This window comes from Artemia sp. Qi Xiang Cuo, chromosome 14 (genome assembly GCF_049724085.1).
Source record: "Artemia sp. Qi Xiang Cuo chromosome 14, ASM4972408v1, whole genome shotgun sequence".
Lineage (NCBI taxonomy): Eukaryota > Metazoa > Arthropoda > Branchiopoda > Anostraca > Artemiidae > Artemia > Artemia sp. Qi Xiang Cuo.
In genome coordinates this window covers 1,738,113-1,765,682 of record NC_142807.1, presented here as the reverse complement: position 1 = coordinate 1,765,682, position 27,570 = coordinate 1,738,113, and the positions used below count along the sequence as shown (strand labels likewise).

At 34.6% G+C, this 27,570-nt stretch overlaps 1 protein-coding gene across 2 annotated transcripts in view; it reads left to right on the top strand.

Annotated features, from left to right (window-relative positions):
* The window catches only part of LOC148944032 (chondroitin sulfate proteoglycan 4-like), a 530,325-nt gene that overhangs the window by 435,202 nt on the left and 67,553 nt on the right, over window positions 1-27,570 (top strand). The window lies entirely within an intron of this gene.

Here is a 27,570-nt window from a genome sequence, read left to right as displayed (position 1 = left end):
CACTTAACTGGATGTTTAAAGTTTCCCAACATGGTTGTAGCAGTAGCAGTGACCTAGTAACCAAAATTTTGATTACTAGTAACCAAAACTTAGTAACCACAGCACATAGTACTCTCCAGTCTACGAGTGAGAGGTTTGATGTAGTGTTGATGGATGTTTTATATAAATATTAAATTCATCTCCTCTCTTGAGCTTTCTCTTATTGCGCCTTAACTTGTCCAGCCAACAAGACAGACATGAAGACACACAACTCGGTCTAATTACCTTGAGGTTGGGAAGCTGACAAACGAGTCCTTGAAGCTTCATCGGACTTCGTTCATCTGACACTTCGATCTGGAATGATCTTCCTGAGGAAGTTACCCTGACAGTGCCTCTGTTGACATTTTTAAAAGAAGACTGAATATTCATCTAAAAAACCTTGTAAAGAGACTAGCGGCAAATGATATATATAATTATACTTGGCGCCGTGAATTTAGAAAAAAATAGTACCAACCTGGCCCCTCGAATTTAGAAATAAAATAGTAATAAAAATTTTCAAAGCAAATTTTCAAAGAAACGGTCTGCTGAAAAGATTTGCATTTGATGCCAAACCGAAATCGAAGATTTGCGATTGACGTCGCCGTATCTATTACACTGATTCAACAGAACAATAATTTTTGATTAAAAAAAAAATTGGAGAATTTGAAAAGAGCCTGAAATTCCTCGAACACGGTGTATTGGCCAATCGAAATAAAAGTGGAACCATTGGAATCGCAATTGTCACAAGCTATTGGTGGGAGGTTTGTCGCAAGCTATTGGTGGGAGGGGGGAGGTCCTCACCCTGAAAAAGAACAATAATCATATTTTTACATGGATAGCACTGACGGGATCCGTTTTTCCCAGTGCTATTAGACCACTGGAAATTTATGGAAAGAACGCTAATGGATCAACCGTTTATTTGTTTCTTATAAAAATCTTAAATGACTGCAATTTTAGTAGGCTATGATGCAATTTTTTCTCTTTTTGTGTGTTTTCCCTACCTCATTAATTGCCTTCCAAAAATTGTAGCTAACTTTTTTTGTCTGCTAAAGTTTTTTTTTTATCGGGCTAGCAGAAAGGAAAGGATCTAATAGTTCCAATGTTATAAATGAATACTTTTCTAGTGTCCTTGATTCAGATCTTCAAGCTATGCTCTCTTAATAATTTCTCCATTATATATATCATTATTCATGTGTATTACTCGAGTTATATCATAGGCAGTGCTATCGCTGCCAAAGTAAAGAACGATGTTGGCAAAATGTATTATATATAAAAATGGTGACGTCCAAGTTTATCACTCAACTTGGACTGTTTTCAACTGGTTTGCAATTTCTCTTTCAATTTTATTTCTAACCACAATTTCTGCTAAGGACTTTAAAAGCTTTTGCTGGTGGGTAGAGGGGGGTGGCCTTTAAAACCCAGGCTGTTCGTTTCTAAAAGCATTCTATTTACGAAATATGAAGATTATACGAAATTATACTATTTTTTACTAGAATACTCCTATTATTTTCGGTAATGTTAATTCTTTTGTAACTAAAACCTGTATAATATCTTTCAACCTAATCTTCCATCCCCTTAATGCTTTGATATAGCCCTAGGTTATATCTAAAATTTTAATAATTTTGTTTTTTTTGGTAATTTTGTCTTAATTATTTCTATCTGTATGATATCAAATTGTTAAAATATACAAATATTCAGAACCTGTAATGGAGCGAATCATGGTGATCTGCTTCTTTGGTTTAAATATTGATAGAGAATTCTTGACAGCTGCTTTTTCTCAGCTACTAAGCATGGAGGAAAAAGAATGAAGATCCTTTAGAGCCATTGATGGTACATAGGGCGTCGACAATTGTCGGCGCATCAGCTGTCGAGTTTTTTTTTTACAGGGACATGTAGCAAGCCTTTCGCCTAAGCTTTTTGCATCTGGGATAGAGTCCCGGGCCCTGTATTGCGAAGCAGGGTTATTGAGGAAGCTTCTCAGTTATTGACAACACAAAACAATATACATTTCTTGTAAAGTGGAAAAATAAAGCACCTTAGAATAAGTTTTATGGTATAAATAAGAACTCTTGTTTCTAGTACAAAATTTTGTTTGCTTTAAATCTTTGCTTTAAACAACAAACACATGAAAATACCATCAGTCACCATATTATCCTTATTTTTAAACATACACGTTGCATAAACCACTAAAAATATAAATACAACAAACGGGTCTATGGCCAGTAAATGAAAACGAAGAAAAAAAACGAATATTTCGCCCGTATCTAACAAGGCGTCTTTAGCGTAGACAAAAAATAAACTAAAACTAAAAAATACACATAAAACTAAAATAGACTCACCTACAAATATAATATACAATTGCTTAAAATTTATAATTTGAAGCTACCTTCATGAAACCACCTCACAAAACTGAGGTGTTACTTTTGTGAGGTGTTTTCACGAAGGTAGCTGCAAATTTTAAATTTTAAGTAATTGTATATTATATTTTTAGGTGAGTCTATTTTAGTTTTATGTATATTTTGTAGTTTTAGTTTGCTTTTTTTTCTCTACGCTGAAGACGCCTTGCTAGATACGGGCGAAATATTCGTTTTTGATTCGTTTTCATTTACTGGTCATAGACATTTTTTTCATATTTATATTTTTTGTGTTTTCTGTCATGGCTGGCCAGTTCGGCCTTAGGTCTTTTTTACATGTTGCATAGGTTGTGAAACAAAAATCCTTTTTCGTTTAAAGTTTCCACTTGGCTCTTAACTCCCGTCAGAAAAAAAAGTTTTTTTTTAATTATTAGCGTAAAGAGATTCATTAAGGGATATGGCACCCCTATCATATATTTGATTTGTTTTTTAAGTTTCTATGTTGTTATTTACTTTCCTTTGGGAAAGTTTTGTTTTTTGCATATATGCCTCTGGGAACATCAGTGTCCTTGAGAAACACCTTTAAAATCTTATAGTTTTATAAATTCTATCAAACTATGGAGTTATGAATCATTTTATAACAAAAAAAAAAACTAAATACATCTTGTTTACAAGAAAAGCTGAGTTTTGACAAACTCAGAGGAAGGCTGAAATTGTCTTACCAAATTTATATTGTTCCGACCCTTTTCCCATAAATTTCCGTAAATTGTTATCATTTTTCTGTGATGGAGACAACGGAAAGTATTACTATCCTATCTTTTACATAGACAAAAAGTTCGATAAAAATCTTCTGAATAAAACATAAGACATACAATATCACTAGCTGTTCCTTTCAAAATCTGAAAAGAAAAAAAAATTGTGTATCCATAAATTTGACCTGGAAGTGTCAGCCGTTGCTTTTTAGATTTCTTACAGCTTTTACCGTTTTTTGATGTGAAATGGCAAGTCTTATCACTTGCTGTTCATTTCAAAATGTCAAAAAAAGTGTATATAAACATGACCTAGATATGTCAACATTTGTTTTCTAGATTTTCTCTCTCTTTCGGTGTTTTTGAGCTTAAAAATAGCAAGTATTACAGAAAAACATACTTTTTGTGAAAGTCTTCCAGGTCAGGCTGGGTTAAGTGAAGAAAAGAGAAATGAAGAATGGTAAACCTAACAGCTAGTACGCTTCGTGTATAAATACAAATTATTTAAAGAAGCAAGTTAAAAATGACAAAAAAGCACCAAAAATGACACAAATGTCAAAAACACTTTTTTATCCTTTAGTACCAATGAAAAAAAAAACATATGGTTCCTTTTTATGCAGTGGTAACGCATATTTAATATGCGTAAGGCAGTCCTATGTAGAACATATATTTCTAATATTTATTTTATAAACAGAAAACAAAGCAACAGGAAACGACGCATCCTTATTAGTCAAAATGACTAAGTGTCTAAACCATTCTTTAAAATACCCTTTCATCAATAATAAAAAGTGTTTCCATGCCTTACCTTAGACCTTAATTCCTCCAGTGTCTGTAGTGCACACAGGGTGTCAGTGTGTAGGCTCTAATCATTCCTCAAGTGGGCCACTGCACAGACGTCCTCCCACACTGGGATTAGACTCGTCTGAAAGGCTCTTCTGTCAAGTTCATGTGTCCTACGGAGCGTGTTATTTTGTCCTCCTTGTTGATGGGTGCCTTCTAATTACCAGTGGAGCTGCATTTTTGGAAGTCTATGGTATGAGAGGAGTAGAAAGGCCTCAGGAAGTCCGACGAGAACACCAAATATGGGCATAGAGGCATTAGGGAGAACACGTGGTTAATGGGGTCAATGACCTAAATTTCCAAGGTCGATGTTGTTGTTGTTGTAAGTGCACGCTCTCAGCGAATGTCAAGGGCGATTTATTTGTTATTGTTGTTGTAAGTGCACGCTCTCAGCGAATGTCAAGGTATCCAGAAATAGGAAACAGCATTTGATGTTGTTGTTTTTTTGGGCAAGTGCACGCTCTCAGCGAATGTTATGAGTGTCCAGAAATAGAAAACTTTTAGATCACGTGTTTCCTTATCAGCCAATCAGCGAGTTGGTTACATCCCCCTTCTCAACCAATCAGAGGGCTCGCAAACATATTAGCGCCGGTTGGAATATAAGGAAAGAGTTATTTGCTAAAGTTTTATTAGTCTGTGAATAGAATTCAAAGGAGTGAGAACAGTTTTGACTTTACTCATTTGGATATATATTTGTGCTGATGATGACGAGTGGAATGTTTACCCTCTTATGAAGTTGATAGTGGAGTTGAAGGTAATAATACAAGAGCACCAAACATTGTGGTGGAAATCACGAAAGGATCACGTCTTTGTCTGGAATGGGATGCAGTATATGCAAGATATGTGATATCCTTGAGCAAATTTAAAATGTAGGATCAATTATGTTTTGCCGCTAAAGTTGATATAGCACATGTGAATAGACTTCAATGTGCTTTAAGTGCATTGGTGAAGCATATCGAAGACAATAAACTCTATCGCTAATTGTACATGCTCTGTATTATTAATGTTGTTGTAATTATTCAATAAAATTGTTTTGAAATCGAAAATGTTCTCTTTCTTTTCTGGCTAGGTTAGGTTAGGGCTAAGGAATCAGGGTCAGTCTAGAGTCAGCAGTCGGAGTGAAAGGATTGAAAAATGAATAAATTTGAGAAAGAGAGAATTAGATCAAATCTAGTGTTTATGGAAAAACATTTGATTTTGGATGATGATTTTCTCGAGATATCTCTTAAACGCAGGATATTCTCTTGTCAGAGAACACTTGACAATATAATGAGGAGTGGTTCTCCCCCATTGGACTATTGTATGAAACTTTTAAAATGTGACTCAAGTGCTTATAGTCAATTTATTGATATATTAATTGAAGCAAGGCAAAATCATATCGTGGATATACTTTTGAAAGCATTGACAATGGATTCAATGTCGATGGCTCCTCCTTCGAAAGAGGTAACGTTACAGAGCTACTCCTCTCCCCCATTTCCCCTCACTGAATTTATGGAGCGAGGACGATCAGTTTTGTTTTAGCTGTGAGAGATTTGACATCGGAAACCAAAAAATGTTCTATATACGTCCATTGTGCATGTACACTCTTGGCAGTTGGACTCAATGTGAGAATTGTACAATTATAGATGACTTTAGTGAATAGTGTAAATTATGTAATCCTTGTAAATTACATAGAGGCTATGCAGTACAAATTAAAGGATGTAATTCATGTCTTGAAGAGGTGTGTGAGAGGGCACCTGTGCTCCAATTGTCACTACGATAAATGTGATCAGTGGGAGAATACTTACCCCGCTATGATTGGAAAGAATCCCAAACGTGATTTTAGTTTATTTCTATGAGATTGGTATCGTCGTGGATTTAAATTATTCTGGGAAGAGGAATCTGGTCTACAATTCAACTGTTGGGGTAACAAGACAATTTGGTTTCTACGTCATCTTTGTGATGACACTGCCTACTATGACTATAAACCAAGTGATTTTTATTTGGCAGTTACCGAATGTGCTTCACCAGTTGAAAACACTGTATGTGATATTGCTTCAAATAGACAGATTGAAACTCGTGAATTTCATAATATGAATGCAAATAGTATCATTGACGATACAAAGAGATATGACAAGAGTAAAGTTACATTATACTGTAGAAAATGTGACCCTGACTTTGCAGTCAATCAAGATCAATATACAGTGAATTCAAATGATCTACCAGCATTAGTGGTTCACGACAGTTGCCTATACATCGAAGAAGAAGAAATCTAAAGTAAAGATTTAAAGACATTGTTGTATATATATATATATATATATGCATTTTATTAATAAACAAATTCACAAACATTTTTAAAGCACTCTACTCTTAAGGCACTGAAATCAATACTGTACAGGTCTGAGAGGATATTTTCCACTAGAAAGTCGTTCAGACGTGGATTGTCAACATAAATTTGGAGAAACTGCTTCTAAGTATAGCCGCGACATTGGAACATAAAATATAGAAGTGCATGGACAGCTATTAGTCGTTAGATCCTGCACCCTCTTCCGATTTTGAATAATAGTTTTCCCACTGCTCACAATATAGTTGCTGATGTGAGGTGTGTAGAATGTATATGGTAGACCAAGAGGATCAAAAAAATTCAATCGTCTTCATTGTTTGAAAGATGCACAGCCAATGACCCGTCAGCACAGTCGACGGACTGCTATTAACAATAATCAAAGTATCGTTGACACCTTGAATTTTTCCAAGAAAGTCCGATGGCAGACAATTGGATTTGTACTGGGACATGTAGGGGTTCATATTAAATACATTAATTATTTGACTGGGGTTCATGGTGCCAAGTCTAGTAGAACACTGCCTTTGGGAGTGATTTCCCAATAAGTTTCATATTGGTTTAGTGAGATTAGTGCAATACTCTTAGCCAATGGGTCGGCAAATGTACACTCTAAACCGACACTCCCTGTACTTACTATACTCATATCCTGTGTACCTGACAAATCCAGTACAATGATACCATGTGTTTTAGCAAACATATCTTCAGTTATACCATTTTCAAATAGTTGAGAATCATGATCTAGGATTTGCGTGGTCAACTCGTACAATGTTCTATAGGATTTATCAAAAGATAGATTCTAGAGTGGGATACCGTTTACTTTACACACAAAAGATGAAAGTCCAAAAATCTCGAATTTAAGTGGGCATTCAGTCCATGATCCTATTGCACTGGCGCTTTTTACAAATTCCAAAGCAAGTTTTGACGGAATTTCACCATTGATACAAGGATGAATCGGTGAAGGCGCGTGAGCCCATAGCAATGTGACGTTGATTGGTGATTATATGAGTAACAAATAGTTTAATATTATTTCCATTAACTCTCAGTTTTTCCACGGCCAAAGCAACAGAATTCATGACCTGTTGTTTGCGTACATGAAGTATTGCCGAGGTGAGGGAGAGACTTACATCAGGATTGGCAGCAAGTTCTTTTCTCAATATGAAATTGGATGGTGCAAGCGTCAGTTTTATATCCACTTTAACATTGGGCGGCAGCCATTGGGGTATATTAAATATTTCATGATATATTTTTCCAACTAGATGTAATTCACTAGTTGTAGCATTTTTAAGTGCATCTGTACTATCAGTATTAGCAATATATTCATATCCATTGGAGGTGCCTCTCAATTCCTTATATGACTTGGGTGTCATCAACATGAATTGCATATAGCTTGTATAATATTAATGTTAAAATCAGAGACGGGGAGTGATTTGATATCCAGGGGGTGTTCCCGGGCCCCAAAGTTTATTGCGTTGAAACTCGTAGTGGGGATGAAAAGAAGGCGTGTAAAGGGGTGCCTACACATTTTGTAAAGAGCAATTTCAACATGAGCGTGTACAGAGACTGTGTAGAAAGTAGCCTAGTGCAGAGAGCACAAGTGCTTGCAATTCGCTCTCTACAGTATATAAATTATACTGTGAGAGTTGAAAAGACTGTAATGTGATGTATATCCGGCAAATTCCATTTGCTCGAGAACGGATGGAGTGTCTTACCTGATGGTCACTATCGTATTTCAGACCAATTTGAATGCATAGACTATGGTAATTAACTTGGTCTTGATTAATTAACCTAACCTGAACTAACCAACTAACCACCATCAACCTTTCATAAATTAACTAACCTAACCACCAACCCGTTCATAAATTAACTAACCTCAACTAACCCAACCTCAACTAACCTGTAGCAGCAGTGACGACAACTATTGTGTACAATCCATTTTCGCCCCGCGGCTCCCTGGGGGGTGGGGGGCCCTTCCCACGGCCAGCTCCCGCGGGGGGGGGGGGGTCCCGCCCGCGGCCGGCCTTCGCCCCCGCGGCCCTGGGGGGGAACCCCACCTTTAAATTCACTGTAATGTTCAACTGTGCTAGTTCATGTTCCATGTGTTTTTTTTTCAAGTGTTGTTTTCAAGTGTTGTTTTCACCGAAAAAAATCTACTATTGCTATAGCACTTGGCAAGAGTCCTATGATCAAATAAAAGCTATTGCCACAACCATACCAATACAATTCATACGGGGACTTGATGTTTTCAATAGTATTGAATCGAACTCATGGTTGATTATTGACGATTTGGCCGAATCCATTGAACTGTTCTAACAGGAAATGTTACAACTCGTTCCCTTTTGCTCTCACCATGAGAAGATCTTCATAACCCGAGTTCTACAGAATCTGCTACATCAGAGAAAATGTTTGAAATCACTTGCTTTGAATTGCACTGTCTATATTATTTAGTGAGTCAGTCGTGTTTCAAGCTCATTCATTACTCTCAATAAACAGATATACCCCGGCGCCCCTAAATTTCTGTTGTCAGCGTACACTCAGGTGACTAGCAAGCCCTGCGGTTACATTTTGCTGGATCTTAATCAGAGCACACACGAGGATCTAAGTGTAGTCACCGACATTTTCGACAATGAAATTACAGTATATCTTCCGGTGAACAGTAGAAAAGGTTATTAGTTGCCATTATGACACTGAAAAAAATACACGAACAACAGCATTTATTTTCCGTTTTAAGCACTTCAAAACCCTTGCTTAGGAAGGCCATACTCAAACATGGTGTTGACAGTGATTTCATTAATCTAATATCTGAGCTTTTTAAATTTAACTGAGGGCAATGCTCAACTGCCAGAAGGTGTTAGACAACAGACAAAGCAACATCGTTCCACTGTACGTGCCTTGGCTTGTAAAAACAAGTGAAAAATTTTTAAAAGAAAACGGCTCCTTCAAGCAGGCGGTAGCTTTTTCACACTTTTCCTGCCAATAATTGCAGGACTTGTAAACAGTTTTCTCTAGAGAATTGCAAAACCCTATAAATTGACACTATTTGAACTTGTCCTCTCGCCCGTCGAACATTTTGAAGACAATCTAAGCAAATTCATTAATGATGAGAATATTGCCGATGACAAAAAACTACTTTTACTTCAAGATGCATTGTGACGTGTGGAGAAACATAAACCTTATCGTGAGAGACCCGTCGCTGTCACCACTGATCCCTTTAAGCAGGAAACATCACCTCAAGATTTTGCAGCAGCATCAAAGGAGAAGGACTTGAATTCAATTGTATCGAACATTGGAAACCTATTGCCACTCACCTATCGTGAAGAGAGTAAAAGAGTATTATCCTATCTCATGTTGGAAACTGGTGAACAAGTTCAAGTCGATAGCACAGGGAAATGAATTATAATTCAGGGAAAAAGTTATAATCTAGTTGATTTAATTTGTTATATGGTGACGAATCGTAAAGGACTTTTATCATTTGACAATAATCTATACACCTTTCTCAATGTATCGAACTTTCCCAAAAGTCTTATTGACAATAAGCAAATTCTAAAGAAACTAAGAGAATATAGTCCTCCAAAAACGCCAACACCAACACCATTTAAAAAAGAAGAAGATTCAATATTTGAAAATACTAGCAGCAATGATTTTAGAACACCTTTGGCTGCTAGTCAAAAGCGAAGACGAATTGATTCACCCTCCAGTGTGCAAAAGGGGAGTGCACATTACACTACATATTTACGTTCAAAATGGATGAAGTTCTGAAAGCTGTTTAGGAAAATTTTGGTGAGGAGGGGAGTTTAAGTTCCCCAAAAACACTTTCTTAAGCTGTCTCCGGCACCACATTGAAAAAATCAAAAGAGTATCTAGAGAATTAACCGAGTTACACACTGAATCGAAATCACAGGCTTCGTGGCAAACAATATCGACAAACTAAAGCCTTTTTCCCTCTGCATAGTATTGCAAACGGATCTTTTAACTTTAGACGCACTTCAACAGCGTCACAATGCACCCTACAAATATATTCTGGTGGCAATCAGTGTCTTTAGTCGCTATGTCTATGCCATTCCACTGCGATCAAAGAGAGGTGTTGAAGTTGCTCAGGCCATTGAAAGTTTTCTTGAACACGATTCATATAGAAAAATTCAATCGGATCGTGGCAGTGAATTTGTTAATCCCCATGTGCAAAAGGTTCTTATGAAATATAATACAACACTACATCATAGTCAGAGTTCAAGTAAAGTTGCAGTGGATGAGTGATTAGAAAATACAATTTGCCTTATAACCTAAAGCTATTTTACCTAGAAAAATAAACAGGCTTTTATACCTGACATAGAACAAATTATGCGTGAATACCGCCGATGATCCCATCGATCTCTGTCCCAATCCCGCCCATGAGAAGTTCATTGCAATGGAAATACATTTGATACCTTTCTAAAGCAATACTCCAATAGTGGCATAGAAAAAAAAACGTGAAGACGAAGTTCAATGTTGGTGATACTGTACGAATTCATAGAACCGCCAATATTTTTTGAAAAGGGGAATTATTTATAAAGCACCGAAACTCTAAAAGTGTCCAAAATCATGGACACCGAGCCCACGACATATCGACTGCGAGATAGCAAAGATGAAGAGATTCTCGGCGGCTTTTATGACTATTAACTTCAAAAAGTTAGAAACACTAGTGAAATGTATCAAAATGAGAAGATATTAAAGAGTCGTACTCGTAGGGGAAAGAGACAATTGCTTGTTTGCTTGCTAGAATACAACTCAGATTTTGATTCTTGGGTCAGTGCTGAAGACATTAACAATGCCCAATGATTTCTCTGTCACTTTCATGTCTAACGTCTCCGATGCTCTCTACAATGAATTGAATAAAACAAGCGATTTTTGGACGAAACTCTCCCCCCCCATCAAATTCGACGACGGAAAGTATGAAGTGGCTCTTGTCGACTGCATTCTCAAGAATACCTATGACATCCTGAGAAAGGATCGTAAATATGAAAAAAAATTAGACCCTATGATTGGCCGCCACCACCACCCTCAAGTGATCAAGAACAAATTCAAAAAATCAATTGGATGGATTTTCCATATATTGAATTACCCTACGAGGAACTCACCTGTATGAATGACTTATGTCGTTCTATTAATAAAAGAATTTCCGCTCGTAAAAAAGGAGCTTTTCATTTCAACTATTCACAGGAGGAGGGCAAGATCTACATTAGTTCCCCTATTGCCAGTGAAAAGGTTATTCTCAATGATAACCTAAAGGCTGTTCTTGGCTTTAAGCTCAATATAATCAATGGTAAAGGTGCCGGAAACACTAATTTCATTTTTGCTGACTATCCGCCTGCCTTCTCCACAGACACTTGTATATTTCTCTACGCTTCATTTGTGGAAACATCACAGGTTGGTAATTCAAATGTTCCCCTCCTACGAGTTCTTGAACGAAAAACCAATCAAGAACATATTCACCACTACAATATAAAGCATCTTCAGTATATCCCCGTAAACACTTCCTATTTGGAACTCTGTCAGTTAACACTAAGAACTGAATTGGGTAATCCCATAGCAATTTCAAAAGGTTTGGCTGTGATTACATGCCATTTTCGTCCCATCATTTAACAAGATATTTAATAAAAAGTGGCATTCGTATGTCTCGACATTGAATACTATTCTAATGTTTTAAGTCAAGGACGACTGGGTAATAGAAATAACAACAGCAAGGGTCACAATTAAATGTTGGATTATTATGTCTGCAGCGGGTTTGAAAAGCTCTGTCACCCTTCCCTACCTCTGGCACGAAAATATCCTGTACCAATGGCAACGGATTTTACGTTCCATACGCTCAGCAATTGGAGTTCTGGCAAGGATTTTTAAAAAAGTGCTTCGGAAAATCTTAGGTCCAGTGCGCAAAGCCTTGGCGAGAGATTAAAACAAAATGGTAAAGGCTTAAAAAGGTCGAGAAACAATGCATCACTCATCAGTCTCCACTCAGGTCGGAAACGAAAGACATCATCCCTCTTGTCAAAGAAAAGAAGGAAAAAGCCGACACGTAGTGGAAACAGAAGCCCCAGGAAGAAAATTGTTAGATCGAAACTGGATTTCTTTTCCTAAGATGTCCTACCTACCGAATAAGGATTCACAACCTTCAATCACTGCCTCATTGAATCAATTCAATGCTGAAAATGTTGATGCGAGTGTCAAGCATGGATACTATGAACAATTTTATCCTCAAGAACCCCTCTCCGATAATATCCACTTTCAAATTTATTCCGATGAAGACTACCTTATGGATATGTCTTTCAAATTTATAGATTTACAAATGAAAGTCCGAAAATCCAATAATACAATGCCAATTCGGGCCGATGGAATATCCTATGAAAATTGTATATTACATAATTTATGTCGTCAAATTACTGTCTGCATAAATGGAAAACTGGTGAGCACAAGCAACAGTGTCTCAAATTATACCAGCTCTATGCAGTTCAAGTTGATGACACCCAAGTCATACAAGGAATTGAGAGGCACCGCCAATAGATATGAATATATTACTAATACTTATAGTACAGATGCACTTAAAAATGCTACAACTAGTGAATTACATTTAGTTGGAAAAATATATCATGAAATATTTAATATACCCCAATGGTTGCCGCTCAATCTTAAAATGGATATAAAACTGACACTTGCACCCTCCAATTTCATATTGAGAAAAGAACTTGCTGGCAATCCTGATGCAAGTCTCTCCCTCACCTTGTCAATACCTCTTGTAAGCAAACAACAAGTCATGAATTATGTTGCTTTGGCAGTGGAAAAACTGAGAGTCAATGGTAACAACATTAAACTACGTGTTCCTCATACAATCACCAATCAACGTCATATTGCAATGGGCTCACGCACCTTCACCGATTCATCCTTTATCAATGGTGAAATTCCGTCAAAACTCGCTGTGGCATTTGTAAAAAGCGCCAGTGCCATAGGATCATCGACTGAATGCCCACATAAATTCGAGATGTTTGGACTTTCATCTCTTGTGTGCAAAGTAAACGGCATTCCACTCTACAATCTATCTTTTGATAAATCCTATAGAACATTGCATGAGTTGACCATGCAAATCCTAGATCATGATTCGCAACTATTTGAAAATGGTATAACCGAAGATATGTTTGCTAAAACACATGGTATCATTGTACTGGATTTGTCAGGTACACAGGATATGAGTATAGTACGTACAGGGAGTGTGCGTTTAGAGTGTACATTTGCCGACTCATTGGCTGAGAGTATTGCACTAATCTCACTAAATCAATATGAAACCTATTGGGAAATGACTCCCGAAGGCAGTGTTCTACTAGACTTGGCGCCATGAACACCAGTCAAATAATCAATGTATTTAATATGGATCCCCACATGTCTCAGTACAAATCCTATTTTCTGCCCTCGGACTTTCTTGGAAAAATTCAAAGTGTCAACAATACCTTGATTATTGTTAATAGCAGTCCGTCGACTGTGCTGACGGGTCATTGGCTGTGCATCTTTCAAACAATGAAGACGATTGAATTTTTTGATCCTCTTGGTCTACCCTATACATTCTTCTCGCCTCACATGAGCAACTATATTGAGAGCAGTGGGAAAACTATTATTCAAAATCGGAAGAGGGTTCAGGATTTAACGACTAAAAGCTGCGGCTTCCATGCACTACTATATTTTGTGTTCCGATGTCGCGGATATACTTACAAGCAGTTTCTCCACATTTATGTAGACAATCCCCGTCTGAACGACTTTCTAGTGGAAAATATCCTCTCAGACCTATATAGTATTGATTTCAGTGCCCTAAGAGTAAAGTGCTTAAAAAATGTTTGTGAATTTGTTTATTAATAAAATCCATATATATATATATATATATATATATATATATATATATATATATATATATATATATATATATATATATATATATATATATATATATATATATATATATATATACAACAATGTCTTTAAATCTTCACTTTAGATTTCTTCTTCTTCTTCGGTGTATAGGCAACTGTCGTGAACCACTAATGGTGGTAAATCATTTGGATTCACTGTATATTGATCTTGATTGACTGCAAAGTCAGGGTCACATTTTCAGTACAGTACAATGTAACTTCACTCTTGTCATATCTCTTTGTATAGTCAATGATACTATTTGCATTCATATTATGAAATTCACGAGTTTCAATCTGTCTATTTGAAGCAATATCACATACAGTGTTTTCAACTAGTGAATCAAATTCGGTAACTGCCAAATAAAAATCACTTGGTTTATAGTCATAGTAGACAGTGTCGTCACAATGATAACGTAGAAACCAAATTGTCTTGTTACCCCAACAGTTGAATCTTAGACCAGATTCCTCTTCCCAGAATATTTTAAATCCACGAAGATACCAATCTCATAGAAATAAACTAAAATTATGTTTGGGATTCTTTCCAATCATAGCGGGGTAAGTATTCTCCCACTGATCACATTTATCGTTGTGACAATTGGAGAAGAGGTACCCTCTAGGATGAGAGTCGTAGATTTCCTAAAGATTTAATTCATCTCCTTAAATTGTACCATATATGCTCTTTCTAATTTAAAGGGATTAAATAATTTGTATTTTTCATGATAGTCACCTGTAAGTTTACAATTCTCAAACTGAGTCTAACTGCCAAGAGTGTACATGCACAATGGACATATATAGAACATCTTTCGGTTTCCGATGTCGACTCTCTCACAGCTAAATCGGTACTGATCGTCCTCGCTCCGTAAATTCAATGAGGGGACATGGGGAAGAGGAGCAGCTCTGTAACGTTACCTCTTTCGAAGGAGGAGCCATCTACATTGAATCCATTGGCAATGTTTTCAAAAGTATATCCACGATATGATTCCGCCTTGTTTCAATTAATATATCAATAAATTGACTATAAGCACTTGAGTCACATTTTAAAAGTTTCATGCAATAGTCCAATGGGGGAGAATCACTCCTCATTATATTGTCAAGTGTTCCCTGACAAGAGAATATCCTGCGTTTAAGAGATAACTCGAAAAAATCGTCATCCAAAATCAAATGTTTTTCCATAAACACTAGATTTGATTTAATTCTCTCTTTCTCAAATTTATTCATTTTTCAATCCTTTCACTCCGACCGCTGACTCTAGACTGACCCTGATTCGTTAGCCCTAACCTAACCAGAAAAGAAAGAGAACATTTTCGATTTCGAAACAATTTTATTGAATAATTACAACAACAACAATAATACAGACCATGTACAATTAGCGATAGAGTTTATTGTCTTCGATATGTTTTACTAATGCACTTAAAGCACATTGAAGTCTATTCACATGTGCTATGTCAACTTTTGCGGCAAAACATAATTGATCCTCCATTTTAAATTTTCTCAAGGATATCACATATCTTCCATATACTGCATCCCATTCCAGACAAAGACGTGATCCTTTCGTGATTTCCACCGCAATGTTTGGTGCTCTTGTATTATTACCTTCAACTCCACTATCAACTTCTAATAGGGTAAACATTCCACTCATCATCATCAGCACAAATATATATCCAAATGTGTAATGTCAAAGCTGTTCTCACTCCTTTGAATTCTATTCACAGACTAATAAAACTTTAGCAAAAAACCCTTTCCTTATATTCCATCCGTCGCTAATATGTTTGCGAGCCCTCTGATTGGCTGAGAAGGGGGATGTAACCGACTCGCTGATTGGCTGAGAAGGAAACACGTGATCTAACTGTTCCCTATTTCTGGAAACTCTTAACATTCGTTGAGAGCGTGCACTTGCCCAAAATAACAACAACATCAAATGCTGTTTCCTATTTCTGGATACCTTGACATTCGCTGAGAGCGTGCACTTACAACAACAATAACAAATAAATCAACCTTGACATTCGCTGAGAGCGTGCACTTACAACAATAACAACATCGACCTTGGAAATTTAGGTCATTGACCCCATTAACCACGTGTTCTCCCTAATGACTCTATACCCATATTTGGTGTTCTCGTCGGACCTCCTGAGGCCTTTCTACTGAGAGGAATACGTCCAAGATAGAACATCTTCGTTGTTTCACAACAGAGACCCCTGTACGGGTACAGATCTCACCGTTGCTGGCATCGTCACTATAGCTTATCCTTAGGATCTGGTGAAGACAATTATTCTCAAAGGCAGTAATAGGTTCCTCATGCTCTGTAGCTAACCTTAGGAATTTCGTAGAATAACTAAATCAAGTTTTTATTAGCGAATATCTTAATATTATGCTAAAACCAATTTGTGCTATTTTTATTTCTATTTCCCTCGGAAAAACTTTTTAATTATTGTTTTTTTTGATAAGAAGGATCACTGAATGTACATTTTTCCAAAACATGAATGTTTCGTTTATATTCCTCAAAGTCATGTTCACAATTTTAGGATACTAAAAGCGTCGCTTAGAAATTTACTCAGCTTCAATTTTCACTGAATGAAATAAATTCAAACAATTTTAATTCGAATTTTTAACATAAACTTATACTTCCAAACTTGGTCTGTTCAAATTTGAATATGTTGTTCTTCCGCTTAATGTGTTTCAATTTTCGACTCTTCTCAAAAGGCTCAAAATTTTCATCCAAATCCTCAATATTTTCTAGTTAGGTAGAGTAATATAGTGTCTTCTTCTTTGTAAATTCTGTAATTTATTTTTATGGCCACCTTTTTAAACGAGAAACAATGTCTGCTATCTAAGAGTTAAATCTATTAGTTTTCGAGAATCTAGCAAACTATCTAATAACATTACAAGTTGTCTAACAGAACTAAAATTCATAGCTTCTCTCTCTTGGGAAATCCAACACGATTAGAAGTTAAAGGGGAAAAATCGCCATGATAAAAACTAACATAAACAATACTGCAAAAAACGACAAAGTAAACTAAGGTTCAAATAATAAGAGAATTTAAAACCAAAAGAGTATCTTTTTCAATAGTTGGTTTTGATTTTTGGTCGGCTCTACTAGAGTTAAATACTAAGCATAATTTATTTATTATTCCATAAACTTTTATCTTAGAGAAAGGGAGAGATTACTTTTGTATAATTCCGTGGTAAACCGTGTGCTTTAATTTTTATAGCGAATTTTTGTAAGCCCCTGGCATTGCTCCTTTGAGCCAGTAAATAGGAATAAGAGTCAAATTCAACCTCAGAAACTTATTTCTGTATAAAATTTTTAGCCAGAAATAAGAAGCGAAAAGTTTTGAGTCACAGTCTTATTTAAAAGTTGTTCCTCTGTTTCTCTCTGCTTTAGTGTATTATTTAACTCTTAAACCAATTGAACTTTGTTAGGCATGCTGAATATGGGTAAGGCTAAATTAATCAAGTTTGTTAAGTTGACTTAGGATGTCTAGCATGCCGGAGGCCACTGAATATTCTTTCTTATTTACTTTACACCATATATTCTTTAGTTACTTTACAACCAACAAATATTCCATAAACGAAACAAAGAAGAAAAATTTGAATACAAGAACGGCCAGTAGGAAGAAACAGAAAAATTATTATACGATTATTTTAACATTATCAAGCAAGGTGTTCTTGGCGTTGAGTAGAATAATAATAAAAAATGATATTAAATAAAAAAGGTGGAAATTGTAATCAAAGAAGAATCAAAAGTAAACATTCAAACCAAATATCTAAAATTGCTATTCCTTAAGATGAACTACGGGAGTAGACTACACAATAAAAAACTGCTCCTCTGAACAACAGCAAAGAAGTAACTGACAATTGAATAACAAAAACAATTGAAAATTAAATTAATTATTTTGTTGAGAATCAATTCTGCTGAATTAATTGATATCCAATGCAGCTATTCTTGTTGATTTTATTTCTAGTTCACATGCTTGGTAATTTTTAAACGGATTAATCAAGCTCATTTTCAAATCGTTTACTGTCAGTTGTTTCTTTTTCTTTTTGTTGTTCCGAAGAGTGGCTCTTTTGTTGCATAAGTGGCATAGTGTTGCATAGTGGCTGGTTTGTGTCATCCAATAGCTGTTGTTTATGTTTGGTTTGATTATTTTTGGTTGAAAATTTTTTCCCTTAATATTTATGTTTTGTTTTTTTATTCTATCTTTCCTAAGCCAAGGAACTCTTATTTGAACAGGTGAAATATTCTTGCATTTTTCTTCTATTTCGTCATCTTGGCCATAGACCCGTTCATCATATCAAGATTTATTTTTTTATTTCGTCTGGTAGGTCAATTCAGCTTTAGATCTTTTATATTCCATAAACTTGAATCGAAGAACAAAAGAGAGGTAACTTTTCCAGTAATTCTTTTGTGAAAAGTGAGTAGAGATGCTCGTCTGGATTTGCTTACGCCCCTGTGCCAGACAGGTTTTCTGGTAGGTATAATCTGGTTTGGTAGGTACAATCTGGTTAGGTGGGTATAATCTGGTTTGGTTCAAGTTTTTCTGACACAATCTACCGGATTTCTATTTCATGATATACAAGTTTTTTTTTAGGTTAAATCCGTGTCAGAAAAACCGGTGTGTCTTTTTAAGTTGCCAATATATTCAATTATTTTTTGTATATATTCAGGTTTCAAATTAGGATTTTCATCAGTTTGAATAGTTCATTCAACCTATCAGTGCTGGTATTTTTGCGATCATTTACATAGATATGGAAAATTCTAAGCAACTTCTGGTGAGTAAAATTTTCTCATTATTACAATAAAAAGAAATTGTCTCGTAATTAAGTTAGGGAAGAATTACCTTCCCTATGTTTTTTTTTTTCACTGTGTTGTTACCTCTTTTAAAAAGCTTCCTTCTTTTAAATATTAAACGATCCATGTATTTCAATTTTAGTAAATATTCAAAAAAGAGGCATGTTCACTTTGATTTTTGGCTCGTTGTATATGAAAAATTAAAATATAATTTGCATATTAGTTTCGGCAGATATGAAAGGTCGCCCCCCCTCCTCAATATCTTGCTCTTTACACTAAAATTCGAGGGGGGGGGGCAAGGTGGAACACTAGCACAGTCTCTGTGTTTTATCTTGATTGGGGGGGATATTCAAAAGCATAGATTTCTGTTAAATAAATGATTATTGTAGGCGAGATTCAAGAGTTTCCTTTTATGGCCAAATTAATCGAGACGTATTTGATGAAAACAAAAAGGGGATTTAACATATTATTAAGTGTCTTTTATAAAAACCTCAAGAAAAGGACGAGGTCAATGCATCAATTCTAGCACGTTCATTGTAAGGTGAAAAAAAAAGTATTTATTCATTAAGAAATTTATTTATTAAGTTGGAAATTTCGGCGAGTGCTTAAAAGGGAAGGTTGAGTTGCACGAGGGTTCAGTAAAAGGGGATATAGTTACATGGGGGTCGAGGGCAATTTATCTGTAAAAGAAGTCTTATTATTTCATTACTAAATTTTTTCTTCTTTTCTTAAGGATGTTGGGCTGGATTCATGCCCTCCCTCTGAAAAGAGATTATATTTTGTCCGTTCAATTGAAAGCGAGGATTTCTGTTAAATAAATAATTGTTATACCTTCTAAAATAGCTTTAAGGGGTTTGAGGGACTCTGTCGTTTTATTCCGTGTGATTTTTTCTTTACATGGTGTTAGTTCAAAAAGCGAGGATTTCTTTTAAATAAATAATTATTATATTTTGTCCTTTCAATTGAAAACGAGGATTTCTGTTAAATAAATAATTGTTATACCTTTTAAAATAGCTTTACGGGGTTTGAGGGACTCTATCGTTTTATTCCGTGTGATTTTTTCTTTACATAGTATTCGTTCAAAAAGCGAGGATTTCTGTTCAATAAATAATTCTTATATTTTTTCCGTTCAATTGAAAGCGAGGATTTCTGTTAAATAAATAATTGTTATACCTTTTAAAATAGCTTTACGGGGTTTGAGAGACTCTGTGGTTTTTTTCGGTGTGATTTTTTTTTTACAAGGTGTTCGTTCAAATTAAATCGAGGATTTGTGTTAAAAAAAAAAATATTATATTTTTTACGTTCAATTGAAAGCGAGGATTTATGTTAAATAAATAATTTTTATACCTTTTAAAATAGCTTTACGGGGTTTGAGGGGCTCAGTCGTTTTATTCCGTGTGAATTTTTCTTTACATGGTGTTCGTTCAAAATACGAGGATTTCTGTTAAATAAATAATTCTTATATTTTTTCCGTTCAATTGAAAACGAGGATTTCTACTAAATAAATAATTGTTATACCTTTTAATATAGATTTACGGGTTTTGAGGGACTCTGTCGGGTAATTCGGTTTTAATTTTTATTTTCAATTGTTTAGATAAAAAATCGAGGCATTCTTTTAAAAAAGAAAATATTTTATTTTTTTCCGTTAAAATTAAATCGAGGATTTATTTTAAATAAAAAATTATTATACCTTTTAAAATAGCTTTACGGGGTTTCAAATAGATACCGAGAGTTCAATGACTCTTCCCCGCAATAACTTCCAAGGGGTTTTTGATTCCTCCCCACAATTAATTCAGATGGTTTTAGTGCTCATCCCCCATAGCCATAACTCCATTCATCCTTGAGCGAAGGTATAAAAGTTTGATGAAGTATTTTTCTTCTTAACACCTACATTAATAACTTCCAAGATGATAGGACTGTATGACACAGAATTTATCAGTTTGAAAAAAAAACATCTTGTGGTGTTATATTTGAATGTGCATTTTTATTATTGTCTATGGAACTCGAAGAAATTGACTGTTATCATTGGCTAGTGAACTATAACATGTTTGAGTATGATAAAAGCTTGTGGAGTACTACATTACGTTAGATAAACAGACTGGGATTCTATGATAGAGTGATTACACCACTTAATAATGCTGGTCAGGAACTGAGAAATGTCCAGGAGGAAGTCAGTGAAATTTTCAGCTTTTTCGGGGTTGAAGCGCTCTACGTAAAGGGCAATGTACCTACAGATAAAGTTTTAATTAAACAGTGTGATCCTAGGATTCCACTTTTCAATCTAGAAGAGTTTAAGTGTCATAAATTTGAAGGGGGTTATCACTGTCCTGAAGACGAGGTTAGGTTCTTCGCACAATGGATACCTAAGAACATACCTGATCGTGATAAATCCATAAGACATGATAAAAACTATTCTATATCATGAGACCATCGTTTGTGGATGTTTAAGAGTGAACTCTAAGTACTATTTTTTATGTAAACATTTGTTGTTTTGTTTTTTTTTCTAAAAAAAAAAAATCTGTCAGTACGTTTAAGTAATAAATATCTTTAATCTTAACCTGTGTTCTTGTTGTAAAATAACTCAATTTTTTTTATTAAATTGTGAAGAAATTGCAAGTAACAGTCGCTGTCTTCAATTCGCTTCTTAAACACGATGCAGTTATTGAATTCGAGAAATCATTATAAAATCGCAAGTAAGTAATAAACTCTTTATTTTTTTGATATTTAATTCGAGAAATCCCATGAGTTGAATTCAAGAAAGAGTTTGCTACTTACGATACTTTGATTTTGTCAATGCTATCCCAAGTATCTGTCAATAGATGTCGATAGAGAATTTATTCATTCTTATACCTAGATTTTCTCTATGTTAACCTATCTATCCAATATATGATGTATGTAAATTACTTTTCTTACATCTCCGATGTTTTAATAGACATTCTAAACGTTCGATATGCTAACTTACTCTAAAAATAATGAACACATAACAATGTAAGGTATAATATATTTTTAATGAAATAATGTCATGTAGAATTGAACAACTTTCGACATTTTGAATCTGTTCCATAAAATGCTTCACCATGTACTCTCTTGATAGTATAGCTATTGTATTCTCTTAGTTCGTATTCAGTAGAATAATCATTATTCCATTTTGACTCATACACAAGTTTTATAGGTGTGTCATCGACAGTCTCAATATGCTTTTAGTATTTGGTATTATTTGGTTCATTGACTGTTTGATCAATGGCAGTAACGTTCGCTGGTACTTTTTTTTTCATAGATTCATCTTTATATTCCTTAGTAATATTTTCTGCCAATGCCTTTTTTATTTTTCTAGCAATTTCACTGTCTATTATCACACTATTTTTGCACAGGTAACAGTTCCGGCACATAGACAGGATATGGTTTATGATATTAGTAGAAGAGTAGGCCTTTCTTTTCGTCTTTGCTTTCGTTTGAATGCTAATACCCGAAAGCTGACGATATGGTTTAACACTGGGTAAAATGTTACCACAAGCACTAGCAAGAAGATGCCCCTCTTTATCAACTATTATTTTTATGTTGGCATTCTCTTTGAGTGCAATCATCTCCGGAGATCTCAATCTCGCATATCCACCATCATAAGAGTTGAATTTTTTTGGTACTCCAAAGAAATTCAAATCCTTACTGTCATGACAACGCACACATACGTTTCGATAGTACTACCACTTGTAATTATTTCATAGTTTAAATACTTCTCCTTGTCAGCATTCAATGCTACAATAACACTATCATGTGAACAAACTTTCTTAAAATGCTTCATCTTCACTTTTTTAGACATATTAGTTATGTGTTTATCATTCCACTGTGTAAAAAATACTGATTTAAAACATGCAATACACTAGGTAGTGTCGATAACCGGCCATAGAGCAATAGTGGGAAAGCCACATCGTGTCTCAGGGACAAGCATAGAGTACAATTCATTCAAGAAATTATGAAAATATTTGTAAGTAAGTAACAAACTCTTTATTGATTTCACCTCTTGGATATACAGTACAGATACTTCATTCAAGAAATTATGAAAAAATCGCAAGTAAGTAACTTTTTTCTCTTTATCACAAACAATTTTCACCTAGCTACATGTTGTAGAAATTTAATTCAAGAAATTATGAAAAAATTCTCAGTAAGTAACAATTTCCTTTCTTGAAGTCAACTCTTGGAAACACAATACGGAAATTTCATTCAGGAAATTATAAAAATATTTGTAAGTAAGTAACAAACTCTTTATTGATTTCACCTCTTGAACATACAGTACAGATACTTCATTCAAGAAACGTGATTAAACACGTTTTGAAACTACATACTATTTGCATGCCTTTCCTTGGCACCTTTCCAAACGAGCGGGGATCCCCCCACGGGTTCCTACACATTGCAAAAAGTGAGCAATACGAAAACTCCACGTTTTCAGCCAGACTGGTTTTTTAGACAACACCCATTTTTAGGGACCAATCAGAGACAGCGGAGGTTGCTCAATATACAATAACCATGCACAGTCGATATAGCTTTATTTCATTTTTTAAGGTTAATTTAGACGAGGTTACGTGCGCGCACGTAACCTCGTCTAAATTAACCTTAAAAAAATGAAATAAAGCTATGTTAGCATATCGTAAGTTAGCATATCGAACGTTTATAATGTCTATTAAAACATCGGAGATGTAAGAAAAGGAATTTACATACATCATATATTGGATAGATAGGTTAACATAGAGAAAATCTAGGTATAAGAATGAATAAATTCTCTATCGACATCTATTGACAGATACTTGGGATAGCATTGACAAAATCAAAGTATCGTAAGTAGCAAACTCTTTCTTGAATTCAACTCATGGGATTTCTCGAATTAAATATCAAAACAATAAATAGTTTATTACTTACTTGCGATTTTATCATGATTTCTCGAATTAAATATCTGTATTGTGTCCGGGAAGCGAATTCAAGAAAGCGATTGTTACTTGCAATTTCTTCACATTTTAATGAAATGAATTGAAGTATTCTAAAGAATAAAGACTGGTTAAGATTAAATATATTTATTGCTTAAACTTATTAACATATTTTTTTTTTGAGAAAAAAAAACACAACAACAAATGTTTACATAAAAAATAGTACTTAGATTTAACTCTTAAACATCCACAAACGATGGTCTCATGATATAGAATAGTTTTTACCATGTCTTATGGATTTATCACGATCAGGTATGTTCTTAGGTATCCACTGTGCGAAGAACCTAACCTCGTCTTCAGGACAGTGATATCCCCCTTCAAATTTAGGACACTTAAACTCTTCTAGATTGAAAAGTGGAATCCTAGGATCACACTTTTGAATTAAAACTTTATCTGTAGGTACATTGCCCTTTACGTAGAGTGCTTCAACTCCGAAAAAGCTGCAAATTTCACTGACTTCCTCCTGAACATTTCTCAGTTCCTGACCAGCATTATTAAGTGGTGTAATCACTCTATCATAGAATCCCAGTCTGTTTATGTAACATAATGTAGTACTCCACAAGCTTTTATCATGCTCAAACATGTTATATTTCACTAGCCAATGATAACAGTCAATTTCTTCGAGTTCCATATACAATAATAAAAATTCACATTCAAATATAACACAACAAGATGATTTTTTTTCAAACTGATAAATTCTGTGTCATACAGTTCTATCATCTTGGAAGTTATTAATGTAGTTGTTAAGTAGAAAAAAACTTCATTAAACTTTTATACCTTCGCTCAAGGATGAATGGAGTTATGACTATGGGGGATGAGCACTAAAACCATCTGAATTCATTGTGGGGAGGAGTCATAAACCCTTGGAAGTCATTGCGGGGAAGAGTCATTGAACTCTTGTTATCTATTTCAAACCCCGTAAAGCTATTTTAAAAGTTATAACAATTAAACAGAAATCCTCGCTTTCAATTGAACGGAAAAAAATAAAAGAAATATTTAGTTAACAGAAATCCTCGCTTTTTGGACGAACACCATGTAAAGAAAAAATCACAAGGAATAAAATGACAGAGCCCCTCAAACCCCGTAAAGCTATTTTAAAAGGTATAAAAATTATTTATTTAACAGAAATCCTCGTTTTCATTTTACCGTGAAAAATATAAGAATTATTTTTTTAATAGAAATCCTCGCTTTTTGAACGACCACCATTTAAAGAAAAAATCACACGGAATAAAACGACTGAGCCCCTCAAACCCCGTAAAGCTATTTTAAAAGGTATAACAATTATTTATTTAACAGAAATCCTCGCTTTCAATTGAACGGACAAAATATAATCTCTTTTCAGAGGGAGGGCATGAATCCAGTTCAACAACCTTAAAAAAAGAAGAAAAAATTTAGTAATGAAATAATATGCCCTCTTTTACAGATAAATTGCCCTCGACCCCCATGTAACTATATCCCCTTTTACTGAACCCCCGTGCAACTCAACCTTCCCTTTTAAGCACTCTCTGAAAGTTCCAACTTAATACATAAATTCCTTAATGAAGAAATACTTTTTTTTTCACCTTACAATGAACGTGCTAGAATTGATACATTGACCTCTTCCCTGTCTTAAATTTTTTATAAAAGCTACTTAATCATCTGTTAAATCCCCTTTTTGCTTTCATCACTCGTTTAATTTGGCCATAAAAGGAAACTCTTGAATCGCGCATACAAGAATCATTTATTTAACAGAAATCCGCGCTTTTGAATACCCACCAAATAAAGATAAAAACACAGAATGTGGCATTGTTCCATCTTTCCCCCCCCCCCATCAAACATTAGTGTAAAGTGCAAGATATTGTGGAGGGAGGCGACCTTTCATATCTGCCGAAGCTAAAATGCAAATTCTATTTTAATTTTTCATATAAAATGAGTCAAAAATCAAAGTGAACATGCCTCTCTTTTTTGAATATTTACTAAAATTGAAATACATAGACCGTTTAATATTTAAAATAAGGAAGCTTTTTAAAAGAGTTAACAACATAGTGAAAAAAAAACATAGGGAAGGTAATTCTTCCTTAACTTAATGACGAGACAATTTCTTTTTATTATAATAATGAGAAAATTTTGCTCACCAGAAGTTGCTTAGAATTTTACATATCTATGTAAATGATCGCAAAAATACCAATACTGATAGGTTGAATGAACTATTCAAACTGTTGAAAATCCTAATTTGAAACCTGAATATATACAAAAAATAATTGAATATATTGGCAACTTAAAAAGACACACCGGTTTTTCTGAGACGGATTTAACCTAAAAAAAAACTTGTATATCATGAAATAGATATTCAGTAAATTGTGTCAGAAAAACTTGAACCAAACCAGATTATACCCACCTAACCCGATTGTACCTACCAAACCAGATTATACCTACCAGAAAACCTGTTTGGTACAGGGGCGCAAGCAAATCCAGACAAGTATCTCTACTAAAGTGTGCTTTAATTTTATTGGTTTTTGTAGTATTTTCTATAGAGTATTTTTGTAAGCAAGTAGGAAAGAAGCAAAGTTAAATCTGGTCGTCCCGTGAACCGTTTTAAAGAATTGTAAAAGAAACACTTAAGTTTATCGCACTTGGCAGCAAAAGCTAAGCTAATAAGTTTTCATCTTCATTTGAAGGTGTAGTTGTCTTTTGGAATCAACTTTTTTGATTGCTAGTGTTTAAATTTGAACGGATGATAAGTGTCGTCAGATTTAACTAATTAATTTTGCTTATGTATTTTGAAGGTTTAACGTGGCAGCACTGACGTATATGTGGCACTGCCCTAAAGATTTCACATTTTGGAAACAACCAAAAGATTTTTAAAGAACAAAAAATATTGACAATTTTTAGAAAAAAACGAGTTAAAATGTCTAAATAAAAACTGCAAAAATTGTTAGAAGTGAAAAAAGCGATAGGAAAAAAAGCTTTATAAGCTACAGTATAGTATTTTAATTTCTGACTCTTTCAGTTTTTGAGCTAGAGGAATTAAATGTTTATAATTTTCCAATTATGGTTCAACCCTCCCTTCAGGGTTTGGGACAAATTCCTTACTGGTCTTACTGTTTCTTTTTATTAATACCACGTTAACCATACAAATGACCTTGGTAGATCACAGCATTATGTTTATGCGGTGGAAGCTAAGAACTATAAACAACACTCCCCTTGCCCTTGAATCACGATTTTTGGGCTATACATATATTTTTATGTAGAATAAGTGGTATTTGTTAAGAATCCAGAAACACGCGAAAAGAGAAGTTTCGTTAATTCTAATGAAATATGAAAATGAAGAAATGAAATATGAAAATATGAAAATAAAATATGAAAATGAAATAATGAAATGAAGTATGAAAATCCTATTATGTTATAGGATGAAAATCCTGTTACGGGGCAAAGCATAGCATATATTAAATAGGTAACCTAAACCTAGGTACCTTTTTTTTAAAAAAGGTAAAGCATAGCATATATTAAATAGGTAACCTAACCTAGGTACCTTTTTTTGTCCCCTCAACCCCAAAAAACAAAAGTTTAAATCTTTGTCACGGAATGAGCCTTGCCTCTCTATGTAGCGAAAACCAGTTTAT